We start from the raw sequence: 17,324 nt of genomic DNA on the forward strand, positions 1-17,324 counted from the left end.
GGCAGGTACGGACCGGTTCCAAATGTTTTAGAAAATAAACGGGGCGGGCCAGGCCGAGTCCATGTCATTTACGGAACGGGCCAATTCCTAAACCCTAGAAAAACGGGCCACGGACCGACCCGTTTCTAATTATAATCAACGGTCGAGATTGAATGATAACTTATCATTCAATCTGAACCGTTAGTTTGTACCCTAGTCTCACACTCTCACAGACTCTCACCTCACTCACTCCCACCTCTCCACCATCCGTCACTCCCTCAACTCCCTCAACTCCCTCGACTCCGACGACATCCCAGAGAACCCAGCCCATCACCGCCGCCGCGACCAACACAACCCATCCACCCATCCTCCGACCTCGACGACATCCCAATTCCCAGGACCCAGAGAACCCAGGTCCCAGTCCCACAACCTCGATTCTCTCCTGGCATTTCTGCTTCTACAAGATCTAGGTGTGTCCTTTTATTTTCAATTTCTTTTGTGCTGTTAGTTTGCTGGATTTAATTTATCGCATAAAACATGGAATTAGTAACGAAATTGAACAAATTAGCTTCTGGGTATTCCTAAAATGGTGTCAGATTATTAGTTCAGGGGACTTTGTTCTCATGGCCACCAACTGTATGATGAAAGTCCTCTAAGGAGTACATTATTGAAAACCATCGTGGAGTCAGAACAAGTTTGATACAGATAACTTGATAACAAGTTTGAACAATGAATACAATTCTTTGATTTTGTTTTTCTCCTGTTGATTTTGGGGGTTGGATTTAGGATCAAGTGTCGAAGTTGGGTTCATCCGCATCATTTCCGTATTGATATGAACTATAATATATCTTTGATCAGTCTAGCTAGTCTTATACATTAGTGTTTAAGTCGTTAGTTGGATTTATTGTTCGTGTTTCGATGTAGGACATGCTTTTGTTAGTTTAATTCATAACTGGTAGGAATTTCCCAATGCTTGTATCGTATCAGTATTTGTATCTGGAAATCAGTTTATACAAGTGTTGTTGCACATTGATAAGAACGTTCTTCTATTTGCTTGCGCGGTAGATTTTGTGAGCATTAACTGGTTTTCGATAACCCATTTAACAATAAGTCCTTTCCTGTGCCTCATGACTTTTAAATTTCCTGTTTTATTCCAGTATTTCTGGAGAGATAGCTTGTTCCTTAGTGTGTGTTAATGCTGTTTGATATATTTTCATCTCAGTTGAGTTTAATTTGTTTGTGAATTTGGAAACATGGCCTGGTGCAGTTGCATGCCTTTCCATTTTGTTCGAGTTTAACCTATGACTTCATTTGGGATTTATGTGATGTCAAGATTATGGAACGGAAGAACTGACTGGGTTACTTTCCCTGGGATTGTTGATTCTTATAAGACGGCATCTGTATTGTTCTACTATTCACGTATTATACCAGAAATACAATAAAACAATAATGAATTAGTTGGACTTGGATACTAAAACGTATTATACCAGAAATACAATAAAACAATTATTATTATCTATACAAAACAATAATGAATAGTTGAAGACATGTTTATTTTAGGAAAAATTACACATAGGGTACATTTTTTATGCTTAATTACCCTAACATTTTTTAAACATTTCAAAAAGAGACAAGTTATTAAATGTGGAAGATGACATTATTGGCTTTTTTATGGGGAGTTTAACTCACGAAAAAATACCGTTTTACGGTGGTAAAATCTTTTCACACTTATATCTCAATTCATCTGTTGCTCCCTTAAAAAAATTGACCTGATTTTCCTTCATCGCTATCTCAACCTTAATTCTTCCATCCTCACCGTCTTCTCTCCAAATTAACTCAAGTCCCTCTCCAAATCAGTTTCAGGAACTCCAAAGACGTTCTCCTACTCTTCACGTTCTCCAAATTTGATCGCTACGGTAAGTTTTGCGATTTTGAAGCTCACTGCAGGTTTTGATATGAAATTTTTAAATTTTTGGTTGATTTTCTCTGAATCATGGAGGTTTTTTTGTTGCCGATTTGTTGTTGTTTGTTCGATTACAGAGAGAAAGTTGAACTAACAAGCTTCGGTGAAAACTGATCTGGAAATTACTATCATCCTCGAGCATGAGCGCGAGATTAACATTTGCATAGCAGTATAGCAATATATATAGGATTCCAATTTGCATGAGCGCAAAATCACCATCGTCTCCAAGGTCATTGGCTTTGTATTCAAGTGTAATCCTATATTGCTCTGCCAATTAGAATACGAAATATTAAAAAAATTGAAATGTTTTTGTCCCTTGATGGATGCAAAGTATGTTTGCTTATGAATATTGCAAACTCATTTAAGTACATTTCTTTGTCACCTGCTCTGACCTGGTAAAACAAACCAAACAATATTATTATTTTTTTACAACTTAATGGAAAAATGACTGATTTTTGTAACTTCCTCCTATTCATTTTTGTTGTTCATAGTACTGAAAAATTTAAGATAGCATTTATTGTTCTTTTTGTAAGGTTTTTATGATGGAACGAGACTTCTACTTTGGATTTACGGATCTCACTTTGTTCACTATTTACCTAAATTATAACAGCTGTGTTATTGAGTTAACTTTTACTAGGGTCAAATTATTTGAAACTGATTCTGCAAAAATGATCGCGAATGGGTTGAACTGATTCTGCAAAAAATGGTCGAAGTCGGGTTGAACTGATTCTACAAAAATGGTCGAGGACATGTTTAACGGGTTGAATTGATTCTGCAAAAATAGTCGATGACGGGTTGAACTGATTCTCTATAAATGATCGAGGACTGGTTGAACTGATTATGCAAAAATGGTCGAGGACGAAGAACTGATCTGCAAAAATGGTCGAAAACAGATTGAATTGATTCTGCAAAAATGGTCGGATGACGGGTTGAACAAATTCTGCAAAAATGGTCGAAGACGGGTTGAACTGATTCTGCAAAAATGATCGAAGACGGTTTGAACTAATTCTGCATAAATGGTTGAAGATCGGTTGAATTGGTTTTGCAAAAATGATCGAAGACGGTTTGAACTGATTCTGCATAAATGGTCGATGACCGGTTGAACTGATTCTGCAAAAATGGTCAAGGATGAGTTGAACTGATTCCGTAAAAATGGTCGAGGATGGGTTTAGATTATGACACATATTAATTTTTGTTGGAGTTGTGAAGAATAAGTTTATTAATAACTTTAAAGCCTTAAGGTATGATTAGTATTTTAAAATATTATTTTCATGTTTTTGAGTTGGGCTTTTGTTGTTTTTATGTTTTTGTTTTTCCTTGACATGTTTAAAAACTAGTAGAGTTTATTGAAATATAGTGAAATTTTTTGTCTCTATATATAAAGCTCCCTTTATTTTATTATTATTTACTAAATTTTTTTATTTCTTAAGCTTGAATATCGAGCCGAGCTCAAGCCTTCCTTGACCGATCTCATAAAAATATTTGGGCTACTCACGAGCTTTACTAGCCGAACACACCAATGATCAAGCTTGACTTGTCTCTTAATCGAGCCGAACTAGACTTGGCTTGATTCTTTGACGAGCCAAACACGAGCTGAACTTGATGCAAGCTCGAACTGTTTTGAGCCGATTTACAGCTCATTTGAGGCGAGTTCAATACTTAATTAACTATAACTGGCACATTATGTAGCATATCTCCCTTTCAATAGATACTTCCAAAGGTTCCCTTAACTTTTGACATTAAACTACTACTAGCACTATGGCTAGTGATTTTCTTCTCAACTTTAAGTGAGATGTCCTAGGTTCGATTAGCATGACTATACCAAATTGTTACAATTAGCTCATTATGTGGTCTAGCCCAAATCCCTCATGCCTTAATGTAAATATAGTTCTATGAAAGGAAAAAAAAAAACTCTTGATCTATAAACTAACTAAGGATCTTTTTCGGGATTGCTTTTGGAAGATTAAAAGTGTTTTCTGACAATTAATAGCACTTTTGGCTACGTTTGACAAAAGAAATTTAAAATGCCTCTAGGTCGTCGAATCATTTTCTAGAGAGCACTTGTTATATATATGTGCTTCTTCAAGAAATACTTTCAATTGCTTTTTCATGAACTACTTAAATTTTTACAAAAGTTTCTGTATGTTTATAATAAACACTTTCTAACACTAGTTGGGAAAGTTAGCAAGTTAAAAATTTGGCTTACTTTTATGTTAGGGTTGTTTTAATATTTTTTATAATTGCATTCCTATTTGGTATTATTATTTTCCTATTTGTTCCATGATGAGGTATTTTATAAATGCATATAACTATGTAGGAATTAAGTCTTGATAAGATGTAGACTTTTCATAATGTAATTGTTTTTGCAAAATGAATAAAAATCAGCGTTTGTACTTAACTTTCATTTGATTTGTTAACACTTATGATCAGTAGAAGTACTTCCTACATAAGCAACTTAATAATACAAGATTTGTGTGGAAGTGCTTTTAAAATGACTGAAAGGTTTTTAAAGAAAATATTTTTTGGGTTCCAAAAGCTTAAAATGCAACCTGCCAAAAGCATTACTTTGTGCTTCTTGTAGGAAGCTTCAAGTGTTTTTTTCTTTTCAGAATTCACTTACATTTTTACTAAAGATTGATTCAAAAAACATTTTTAGTCATTTTAAAAGCACTTTTAAACAAGATAACATTCTAGTCGTAATTTCTTTTGCATTGATGGTATATATATGGTTTACAAACCACTGATAAGATTTATTATATATTCATGACGGTCGAACCAACAATATAATATATTAGTTGTTAAATTATCAATATGCTATTCAAATCAACAATAGCAAAACAAAATTTTCAAGGCAAAAGAATACCCTATTGATAATGTATTCTGCTCGATCATGTAGCAGAATCACAACAATCCATCTAAATTTGATGCAGATCAGCAATTGGTTATGATCTTATGGATTCAAATATCTCGATTGAGAAAAAAAAATGTGGGACACAAAAACATGAAGGGAAGGGGTCCATAGACCACAAACATGAGGTAGAGAGGTTAATTAAAATTAATGTGGATTATTTGACATACGTAAGGATCATCAACATATGGTCAAGTGCTATTGTAAAAGTCAAACAAAGCAAAGAATATGTCCCTTTTTTTAGAAGACTTATTTTATTTCTCTTTTTCTTCCTAATATTAAGGTATTAACTTCATTTAATCTTAATTTTCATTTCATTCATCATTATATATTGTTATGAAAATTTAGGTAAATTATATAATGTATTTTGATAAAAAAAAGTCATTTATTATTTTTTGATATTTTCATTGGGTACATACATTTAGGTACATAACTTCAATATAATACATTTTAATACATACATTTTGGTACATACATTTAAGTGTTTCAAGTCATTATAATATATTTTGGAACAAACATTTAGGTACATCAATTCATTTTAATGTATTTTTGGTACACTAATGAATTCAAATATGCTTCTTATGTGTCACTATTTTCTTTATTGAAGGTTTTCTCATTTAGGTATATTTATAAGGATATAACTGAAGGAAGTTAAACAACAACAACAACAACAACAACAACAACAACAACAAAGCATTTTCCCACTAAGTGGGGTCGGCTATATGAATCCTAGAACGCCATTGCGCTCGGTTTTGTGTCATGTCCTCCGTTAGATCCAAGTACTCTAAGTCTTTTCTTAGGGTCTCTTCCAAAGTTTTCCTAGGTCTTCCTCTACCCCTTCGGCCCTGAACCTCTATCCCCTAGTCACATCTTCGAACCGGAGCTTCAGTAGGCCTTCTTTGCACATGTCCAACCCCATTCTATGTACGTGTTGATGGTTTACCGCCCAACATTCTGTGCCATACAGCATCGCTAGCCTTATTGCCGTCCTATAAAATTTTCCCTTAAGCTTATGTGGCCTACGACGGTCACACAACACGCCGGATGCACTCTACTTCATCCATCCAACTTGTATTCTATAGTTGAGATCTCCATCTAATTCTCCGTTCTTTTGCAAGATAGATCATAGGTAGCGAAAACGGTCGCTCTTTGGTATTTCCTGATCTCCGATCCTCACCCCTTACTCATTTTGGCATCCATTTGCACTGAACTTGCACTCCATATATTCTGTCTTTGATCGGCTTAGGCGAAGACCTTTAGATTCCAACACTTCTCTCCAAAGGTTAAGCTTCGAATTTACCCCTCCTGAGTTTCATCTATCAACACTATATCGTTTGCGAAAAGCATACACCAAGGAATATCATCTTGAATATGTCATGTTAACTCATCCATTACCAACGCAAAAAGGTAAGGACTTAAGGATTGTTGATGCACAAAATCAGTGAGGACTTTGGTATAACAGAAAGTATTAAGTTTGTGATATTCGCTAGATTGCTCTGGTCATTAGTGTGGATAAGTATGTAAATGGATAGAGACAGGAAAACAAACACAAGATGTACGTGGTTCACCCAGATTGGCTACGTCCATGGAGTATAGGAGTTCTCATTAATTGTGAAGGGTTTACACAAGTACATAGGTTCAAGCTCTCATTTAGTAAGTACAAGTGAATGATTTAGTACAAATGACATTAGGAAATATTGTGGGAGAATGATCTCGTACTCATGAAACTTCTAAGTACCGAAGTGTGGTATCATCTTCACTTGCCTTATCTGTCTCATAGGTAGATTTGACATCTTCTCTGGAAGTACTCTTCTTCCATCTAGGGATGGTATCTTTAATTGGTGGAGATGCACAAGGTAATGTATCAATTTCACTTGAAGCTTACTTGTAGTTTCAGGCTTGGTCAAGCGCGATACAAACCATATAGTAGGAGTCCCCCAAGTCGCCGAGCTAGGGGATCTGCTGAAAGAGGTGACAGACAAGGTAAGCAATCAGAGCTCCAAGCAATCAGTCCCAGATCAGAAGTTTGATTTCGAGTTCCGGCTGATTGTTCTCATTCTTCCTATCTTGCAGGTAGCATGAAGGATAAAGAGAAGAAAAAGGAGAATAGATGATATGAGATACTTTTGCTTTTGAAGAAGTAACTTTCCACAGGCTTATTCTTGAACTAGGCTGGAGGGTTTTCTGGTTTCCTCCAGAGTATAAGGCCGACTGAAGAATTTGAGGGTCAAAACAAGTCTATCAAATCTAGAGTACGTTCGACCCTACTGATATGAGATACTTTTGCTGTTGACAAAGTAGTGGATGTATCAGCACGTGTTCTGTTACGCTTGTCTCCGCATGCTTCCTTGTATCCTTCTCACTTTCCCTATCTGTTCCTCAGGCAGATGTGGCATCTTCTCTGGAAGCATAAGATGTTGAAGATGAGTACTCGAGAGCAATGCCAGGTAAGTAATCAGGTAAGGGGTTCCAGGTAGTCAGTTCTTGACTGGAAGCTTGATTCCAAGTGCTGACCGATTGCTCTCTTTCTCATTGTTTTGCAGGTAAGAACAAGGCCAAAGGAAAAGACAGGGAAAAAACATGATATGGGATACTCTTGCTTTTAACCTTGATAATATGAGATATTCTTGCTCTGGTGTAGCTTGTTTGCAGAGGTATTGTCGGGGGGAAAGAAAGCTGAGTATTTCGAGAAGCTTCGTTGGGAGTGCCCTCTCCGATATGAGGAAGGGTTGAGCATTTTTGCAGGTCTGCCTGTCCGTTGAGGATGGAGGTCGACATATATAGGAGTCTCCCTAACAAGTAGTAATGTTATTCCGTTACCCTGCTTGGTCATAGCACGGTAGTGGGAGTTGGCAGCTTCACGTGTATTAGAGCACTTTGAAAAAATGGTATGTGGTATCTGGAAAGCTGATGTTGCGTGTGAAGATTACAGACAAGTTTTATCCAAGGAAATCTGGCTCTCGAAGTTGAGAAAGCGGTGCCTCTTTGGTTTTCGAACAAGCAATCCTGTCGGGGATCTGGCTCTCGAGATTCGGAGAACGGTGCATCTTCGATTTTTGAGAAAGTAATCCTGCTGGGAGTCTGGCTTTCGAGATTCGGAGAGCGGTGTCTCTTCGATTTTTGAGAAAGTAATCATGTTGGGAGTCTGGCTCTCGAGATTCGGAGGGCGGTGTCTCTTTGATTTTGGAGCAAGCAATCTTGTTGGGAGTGTTTTCTCGAATGTGAGTAAAGGTTGGGCATGTTTGCTAGTCTACCTTGCCACGGAGCACAGAGGTTGACACACAGGGACTTTCCAATTATCCAGCAATGGTGTTGTTCCTTTACCCTTGTGGGTAATAATATGGTAGCTAGACCTTCAAAATTTATGTGTCTAAACTTTATTAGTGCTGTTTCTTTGCTATTTTTTAACCCTTCTTGGTCATAGCGATGTAGTGGGAGCTGGAAGCTTCACGTGTCTAAACTTTGTCAGAGATCTTTGACAAAGTTATCTGTGGTACCCATGAGCTGATGGTGCATGTGGAAAGTGGATGATTGAACAGTAAGATTCACGTGCTTTCTACTTCACCAGAAATCTTCAATAGAATGCCCGTAATTTCAGCAAAGCTGAGTGTGCATGTGATGCTGACAAGGCTGAAAAAAGCTGGTGCCTCTTCGATTTCTGAGATCGGCCCTCGTGGTCTCTGAGCAGCCCAGCTTTTGAGAAAGCAAATGCCTCTTCAATTTCTAGGCAGACGCCTCTTCGAAATCTGGAGTTCCGTCGAGTGCAGATTTTTATAGAGGTTGACATTAAGTTCCAAAGCACACTTGAATATCTACCAGTAGAAGCTCTCTTCTTGCACTTCTAAAATCTTGATTTGTCCAACCTCTTCTCTCTTCAACACCTTTGAAAATGTCTGGCCCCTCCGACCATCGTTTTGATTTGAACCTTGTTGAAGAGGCAGCCACGCCTTCTCCAGACAACATATGGCGCCCATCCTTCTTATCCCCTACTGGTCCTCTTACCGTTAGGGGTCCCGTGATTAAGAATGATATGACTGCTGCGGTGGTGGCCAGGAACCTTCTCACTCCCAAAGATAACAGACTACTTTCCAAACGGTCTGATGAGTTGGCTGTTAAGGATTCTTTGGCTCTGAGTGTTCAGTGTGTAGGTTCTGTGTTTAATATGGCCTAACGCCTATTTGCTCGAACCCGCCAAGTTGAATCATTGGCGGCTGAAGTGATGAGTCTCAAACAGGAGATTAGAGGGCTCAAGCATGAGAATAAACACTTGCACCGGCTCGCACATGACTATGCTACAAACATAAAGAGGAAGCTTGACCAGATGAAGGAATCTGATGGTCAGGTTTTACTTGATCATCAACGGTTTGTGGGTTTGTTCCAAAGACATTTATTGCCTTCGTCTTCTAGGGCTGTACCGCGTAATGAAGCTCCAAATGATCAACCTCTGATGCCTCCTCCTTCTAGGGTTCTGTCCAGTACTGAGGCTCCGAATGATCCCCCTTCGGTGCCTTCTCTTTCTGGGGCTCTACCGACTGCTGAGACTTCTCCTAAGCAACCTTTGTGAAGGCTCCCTCTTGTTTGTTTATTTTGACTCATGTATATGTACCTATTTGTAACTTATTGGAGATATCAATAAATAAGCTTTGCTTCATTTCAACGTATTGTATTAAATACACCAAAACCTTCTTCATTGAGTGGGGTTGGCTATATGAATCTAAGAACGCCATTATGCTCGATCATGTGTCATGTCCTCCGTTAGATCCAAGTACTCTAAGTCTTTTTTTTAGAGTCTCTTCCAAAGTTTTCCTAGGTCTTCCTCTAACCCTTCGGCCCTGAACCTTTGTCCCGTAGTCGTATCTTCTAACCGGAACGTCAGTAGGCCTTCTTTGCACATGTCCAAACCACCGTAACCGATTTTCTCTCAGCTTTTCTACAATTTTGGCTACTCCTACTTTACCTCGGATATCCTCATTCCTAATCTTATCCTTTCTCGTGTGCCCACACATCCAACGAAGCATCCTCATCTCCGCTACACCCATTTTGTGTACTTGTTGATACTTCACCGCCTAACATTCTGTGCCATACAACATCACCGACCTTATTGCCATCCTATAAAATTTTTCCTTAAGCTTCAGTGGCATACGGTGGTCACACAACACGCCGGATGTACTCTTCCACTTCATCCATCCAGCTTGTATTCTATGGTTGAGATCTCCATCTAATTCTCCGTTCTTTTGCAAGATAGATCCTAAGTAGCGAAAACGATCGCTCTTTGGTATTTCTTGATCTCCGATCCTCACCCCTAACTCATTTTGGCCTCCATTTGCACTGAACTTGCACTCCATATATTCTGTCTTTTATCGGCTTAGGCGAAGACCTTTAGATTCCAACACTTCTCTCCAAAGGTTAAGCTTCGCATTTACCCCTTCCTGAGTTTCATCTATCAACACTATATCATCTGCGAAAAGCATACACCAAGGAATATTATCTTGAATATATCATGTTAACTCATCCATTACCAACGCAAAAAGGTAAGGACTTAAGGATGAGCCTTGATGTAATCCTACAGTTATGGGGAAGCTTTCGGTTTGTCTTTCATGAGTTCTTACGGCAGTTTTTGCTTCTTCATACATATCCTTTATAGTTTATATATATGCTACTTGTACTCATTTCTTCTCTAAAATCCTCCAAAGAATGTCTATTGGGACCCTATCATACGTTTTTTCCAAATCTATAAAGACCATGTGTAAATCCTTTTTCCCATCTCTATATCTTTCCATCAATCTTCGTAAGAGATAGATTGCCTCCATGGTTGAGCGCCCTGGCATGAACCCGAATTGGTTGTCTGAAACCCGTGTCTCTTGCCTCAATCTATGCTCAATGACTCTCTCCCAGAGCTTTATTGTATGACTCATTAGCTTAATACCCCTATAGTTCATGCAATTTTGTACGTCGCCCTTATTCTTGTAGATAGGCACCAAAGTGCTCTTTCGCCACTTATTTGGCATCTTCTTCGTTTTCAAAATCCTATTTAAAAGGTCAGTGAGCCATGCTATACCTGTCTTTCCTAAGATTTTCCACACTTCGATCGGTATATCGTCTAGGCCCACTGCTATTCTATGCTTCATCTTCTTTAAAGCTACAACCACTTCTTCCTTCCTGATTTAACGATAAAAGGAGCAGTTTCTACACTCTTCTGAGTTACTCAACTCCCCTAAAGAAGTACTTATTTCATGTCCTTCATTGAAAAGATTATGAAAATAACATCTCCATCTGTCTTTGACCGCGTTCTCTATAGCAAGAACATTTCCATCCTCATCTTTGATGCACCTCACTTGGTTTAGGTCTCTTGTCTTCTTTTCCCTTACTCTAGCTAGTTTATAGATATCCAACTCTCCTTCTTTGGTATCTAGTCGCTTATACATATCGTCATAAGCTGCTAACTTAGCTTCTCTCACAACTTTCTTCGCATCTTGCTTTGCTCTTCTATACCTTTCACCATTTTCATCGGTCCTGTCCTTATATAAGGCTTTACAACATTCCTTTTTAGCCTTCACCTTTGTTTGTACCTCCTCATTCCACCACCAAGATTCCTTTTGGTGTGGAGCAAAGCCCTTGGACTATCCTAATACCTCTTTTGCTACTTTTCGGATACAACTAGCCATGGAATCCCACCTTTGGCTAGCTTCGCCCTCTCTATCCCACACACACTGGGTGATTACTTTCTCTTTGAAAATGGCTTGTTTTTCTCCTTTTAGATTCCACCATCTAGTCCTTGGGCACTTCCAAGTCTTGTTCTTTTTTCTCACTCTTTTGATATGTACATCCATCACCAACAAGCGATGTTGATTAGCCAAGCTCTCTTCTGGTATAACTTTGCAATCCTTACAAGTTATACGATCCCCTTTCCTCATTAGAAGAAAATCTATTTGTGTTTTTGACGATCCACTCTTGTAGGTGATCACATGTTTTTCTCTCTTCTTAAAGAAGGTGTTGGCTAAGAAGAGATCATATGTCATTGCAAAATCCAAGATAGCTTCCCCATCCTCGTTTCTCTCTCCAAAACCATGGCCACCATGAAAACCTCCATAGTTGCATGTCTCCCTGCCCACATGTCCATTTAAATCTCCTCCTATAAATAACTTATCCGTCTGGGCAATTCCTTGCACCAAGTCTCCAAGGTCTTCCCAAAATTTCTCCTTCGAACTCGTATCCAACCCTACTTGAGGTGCGTACGCACTAATCACATTGATGAGTTCTTGTCCTATTACAATCTTGATTGCCATGATTCTATCTCCTACCCTCTTGACATCTACAACATCTTGTGTCAAGGTCTTGTCCACGATGATGCCAACACCGTTTCTCGTTCTATTTGTGCCCGAATACCAAAGTTTAAACCCTGAGTTTTCTAGATCATTTGCTTTAAGACCAACCCACTTAGTTTCTTATAGGTATATAATATTTATCCTTCTCCTCACCATAACTTCTACTACTTCTATAGATTTTCCCGTTAAGGTTCCTATATTCCACGTTCCTAAATGCATTCTACTATCTTGAACTTTACCCTTCTGTCCTAGCTTCTTCACCATCCCCCGTCCAATAGGATCAAAGTACTTCTTTTGTATGTCCTGTGTAAAGTTGATAGGAGCATATGCTCCCAAACAACTTTGAGTGGAGTCGTTCGTAAAGAAGTTTCTATGGCCCCCTTGCTCATTTAACATTGCATCCGGGTACCGATGAAGATACAACGATCCTTGCTCACTTATCACTGTGCTCGGGCCACACAGCGCGCCACTTACGGGTGACGCCCTAGCTTTAGCACGATTTCGTTATGGATTCATTTTCATAAGGATTCGACGTAATCGAGGAGTGCCGGCTGTCGACTACCTTACACAGGTGGAGTTAACTGAAGGAAGTTAAACAAAATTAATAAATCAAAATGTGTAGATTAATACATTTAAATATTTAAAGAGATTAATATTATACAGATTAAATATTAAAACAAACACAGAATATGGATTTGAATTGAAGTACACATCAAATGACTAAAACCAATATTATCTAACACCAGATTTTAATAAAATTTCAATATTTTCAAAGGATTAAAGTTCAAAAATCTTTTTCTTCTTTCTCTCTACAGTAAACTTGGTTTCATGTGTTTATATATTTTCTCAGATTAAAGAAAAAAGCGACGTCATACTCAAACAACATTCCTGCTCTGGTGCGGGACCGTCCATACAGAATTGTACGATTAACAATCTGTTCCTTGAACCTAAATCACACAGTGCATTAGGGTAAGTGATGGAATAAGGGGTGGTTTGGGAGTGAGGTGCTTAAAAAAAAAGCACATATGAAAAAAAGCTGTGAGGGTTTTAGGTGTTTGGTAAACTGAAAAAAAGGGCTTATTTTGGAAGCTGCTGTGAGAATAAGCTGAAATCAAAGAAAAAAGCTGAAGCTGCTATTTGCAGCTTTGGAAAACTAGTTTTTTTTTAAAGCACACGGAGCTACAGTGCTCCTTTAATGAAAAGACCCACTATCAGACTGTTTTTTTTTTTTTCCAAAAGCACTTTTACAAAAAAGTTTACCAAACACTCTGCTGATTTATTTCACAGCCGCTTATTCTCATAGTACAGCCGCTTATTCTCACAGCAGTTTTTTTTCAAAGCACAGCAATACCAAACCAGCCCTAAGAATTTTATTGCAATGGTGCAACAAAATAGTTCCCAGAAATTGGTTATCTTACTTCCATTTGTAATTTTCCCTGAAAAAAAAATCTTAGTTTTCTCAATATAAATTAAAGTAAAACAATCATAATTAAATATTTTAGGAAAATATATACGTCCTCAAAATTTCTATTTTTCATCAAAATAAGAAAACACCAGTCCTCAAATGCACTAGGATTTTCATTCCATCCTGCCCACTTCATCTTTTAAGAAAATATATATGTCCTCAAATTTTCTATTTTTCATCAAAATAAGCAGAGAGAGAAAGAGTTGGAAAGAGACTCTAAAAAAAAGACATGGAGCACCTAGAGTTAATAGAAGACTTGACGCAAAACCGAGTGCAGTTGCGTTCTAGGACTCACACAGTCAACCTCACTTAATGGGATAAGGCTTTGTTGTTGTTTCTTTGTATAAAAAAAAGCGAGCCAACCTTTCAAAATAATTTGACAAAAAAAAAACCCTTTCAAAATAAGATTGGAAGAACTTGTTTACAATGAAATAAATTAAAGAATTGATTTCTGTAGGACAGCAATAGCTTCAAAGGCAGGGCTAGGTAACTGCAGGAGGACACAGTTTTGTATGGTAAGCATCAAATCATCAATGCAATTTAATTTATGGGCCAAAGATTGAAGCACTTGCTGCGATCTCAACGAATGAAATAGAAATGTAAACCTAAAATTAGAAAGAGTAGCGCAAGTGTGTGGACAAGAACTTGAACACACATATCTAATATGTATGCGAAGCAAAAGCGAAATTAGGTCACAATTCTTCTGAATTTTCTGATGCTTATCCGATGGCCGAACTTGCTGCAGAAAGTCACACGAGAAAAAAGCAATAGACAGAGAGAGATGCAAATAGTTCGTTATGGCATTCCTTGTTGGACTCTTTTGTATTCGGTGGAGAAGGTCGGAAAAAATAATGTAGCTTTTTTGTTCATAGACCCTAACAAGAGTCTCGTATATGCATACAAAAAAAACCTTGGTGTTTGTGTGTGTGTGTGTGTGTGTGTAAGATTAGGATCGAGGGACACATTTTTTGACATATTTTAGTAGCGCTAATTTTGTAACGTATTTTAACGATCCAAATGTTTATTTTTTAAGTCTTCATTCAAAGATCATTTCTGCCATAAATCACCTAAATCCAAAATTATATGACCGTTGGATTAAATGATAGTCGTTTTAAGTCTGTTTTTTTTTTTTTGGAGAATGGCATTCGTCAATTTTCTTCACTATAATAAATATTTTAATGGTTATGGATTTGTCCAATTTTGTGCAAAGATGATCTATTAGTGATTAATTGAAATATAAATGGTTCGAATCCTTGAAAAGAGTTATAAATGAGAACCACAAGAAAGAGTTTCAAAATTGGTGTCCCCCAATCCTAAAGGCTAGTTAGTGTCAAATATGACACTGACATGCGTTTGTGCTCGCTCCAAAATATTTTCTCATAATTCAAACCGTTCATTTTTTAGATCTTCATTCAAACATCATTCTTACAAAAATGTGACTCCTGTTAATGCCTTCTGTTACACTTTCTAATTCCGAGGTTTGCTCTCCCAAGCAATTGGGTTGTGCGCATGAACCGAGTAGATCCTGTATTAACAACGTATCCCTGCCATATTGATAGTATATGTATGGATAATGATCCTCATTACACTGTCAATATGATGAAGATACGTCGTCAATACACTATCTACTCGGGTCATGCGCAAACTATGCACACAACCCAGGGTCACGGATAAGCATTTTCATTCTAATTTCTGTAAGGCACTGGAGGAACTCCGGGACTGTTGGAATACCGACGTCAGATTGAACTCGGGCATTTTAGCATTTAGAAAAATGAAGGCCACTTTCATAACTCAAATAATTTTACAGATTTTAACTAATTGTAAGACACCCCCCCCCCCCCTTATAGAAGAAAAAAAATGCCCCTTAACTAGTATGTTATCCCAAAATTGTACCGATGAATGGCGTCAACATCTTTACAGAGCCAAGAGCCTTCTGCGTACTGCCGTCTGCCATTACACTGATGAATGGAGTCAGCATCTTTCGAAAATCCGGTATAGTTTCTCCAGTGAAGCTACCTGTGCAGGATTAAGCGTAAGGTGAGTGACCAAGCTAGCCCAGCGTACTGAAATAATCTGAAGAATCCTGGAGTAATTAATTAAGGTATGTCTTTGGCTCGTAAAGAAATGTAGCATCCCCGTACAAATGTTCCGTTTGTAGCCATAGAATTTGGTGGCTTGAAAAAGAGCCTCATTGATGGAAACAAAACATGCTGGATTGACCATTTGCGCTGAGCCCATGCATTTTCTGCCTCTGCAACTAGTTCGTGCTCAATTTCATTTTCTGTCATGACGTTGTCGTCTCCTGTAAACACCAAAAATCACTTCAATGTACTTCAAAGAAATAACCGGTGATGTGCTGTATGTGGGGGAAAGGGCACAAGAAATGACATCCTTGTTCCCAACAGCAATGACAGTGGAACATAAGCCCGGATCTCGCTCAAACATGATGTTTTCAAACTTATTCTACTCCATTAAGAATTTATTAACATGTCAGGTCGTTATCTGGTCATCTGTTAGAACCAAATAGGATATTTTTTTTACTAGATATATACAATTAGGCATGTCAATTTTTGCATGACCCTGTTAACCGTACACAAAACGACATTGTTAACAAATCGGATGATTATTGGTTCACTTGTTAAGATAACAGGTCAACAACACTGTTAACAAATCGGGTGATTATTGGTTCACTTGTTAAACACAATCCGACAATCCGTTTGCCAAGCCTACTCTCCGAAGTGTTTAGAAGCGAATATGGAAGGACCAAAATTCTTATGGAAATGCTATCTAGAAAGTACTTTTGCTTAAGCACATTTATTAGCCGTACATGAAAGTTACTTGGCTTCTGGTTAACTGAAAGTGCATTAGGCTATCTCCAACCAAAGGGTCCAGATGGTCGAAAATAACCCTAAAATCGTCTCCAACCGAGGGCTAGGCCAGAGGGCTCGAGAATCTGGGAGGGCCCAAGGAATTTCAAAGGGCCAAAGGGCCAAGGGGTTGGCTATTTTTTTTTTTATAGTTTTGTTATTCCTGTCGGTTATAACCGACAGGAATACATGCTATTATTTAATATACTAAATAATGGTGTATTCCTGTATGTTATAACCGACATGATTTTTTTTTTAAAAATTCAAATGAAACGGCTACTAGCCGTTGCATTTGATTTGATTTTTTTTTTTACATTATTATTATTATTATTTATTTACAAAAATTTTCATATAACTTCTATTTTTTCCTATAACTTCTATTTCACAAAATTTGGTTCATATTTTTTTTTAAATTCCATTTTTTTCCTATAACTTCTATTTCACAAAATTTGTTTCATATTTTTTTTTTCCTATAACTTCTATGTCACAAAATTTATTTCATATTGTTTTTTAAATTCCATTTTTTTCCTATAACTTCTATTTCACAAAATTTGTTTCATATATTTTTTTTAAATTCCATTTTTTTTCCTATAACTTCTATTTGACAAAATTTGTTTCATATTTTTTTTAAATTCTATTTTTTTCCTATAACTTCCTAAGCCATTATACAACATTAAATTAAATTAAGTAACATGAAACAACATTAAACAATATGAAACAACATTAAATAACATTAACCAACATAAAAATTATACAACATGAAACTTAAACAACATTTTAGTTGTAGTTTTTAAATAATAAATTATGTTTGGCCCTA

General features: G+C 37.3%; 1 long non-coding RNA gene across 2 annotated transcripts; it reads left to right on the forward strand.

The window, feature by feature from the left end:
• The first annotated feature begins 204 nt into the window (after nt 1-204).
• On the forward strand, nt 205-2,310 carry LOC126630977 (uncharacterized). 2 transcript variants are annotated; one of them, XR_007626180.1, is made up of 3 exons: nt 205-449; nt 1,837-1,895; nt 2,020-2,310. It is a non-coding gene; the product is annotated as an uncharacterized LOC126630977 (long non-coding RNA). The 2 variants fall into 2 exon arrangements; XR_007626179.1 differs by having other exon boundaries at nt 1,843-1,895.
• Nucleotides 2,311-17,324: the final 15,014 nt, after the last annotated feature.

This window comes from Malus sylvestris, chromosome 8 (genome assembly GCF_916048215.2).
Source record: "Malus sylvestris chromosome 8, drMalSylv7.2, whole genome shotgun sequence".
Taxonomy (NCBI): Eukaryota; Viridiplantae; Streptophyta; class Magnoliopsida; order Rosales; family Rosaceae; genus Malus; species Malus sylvestris.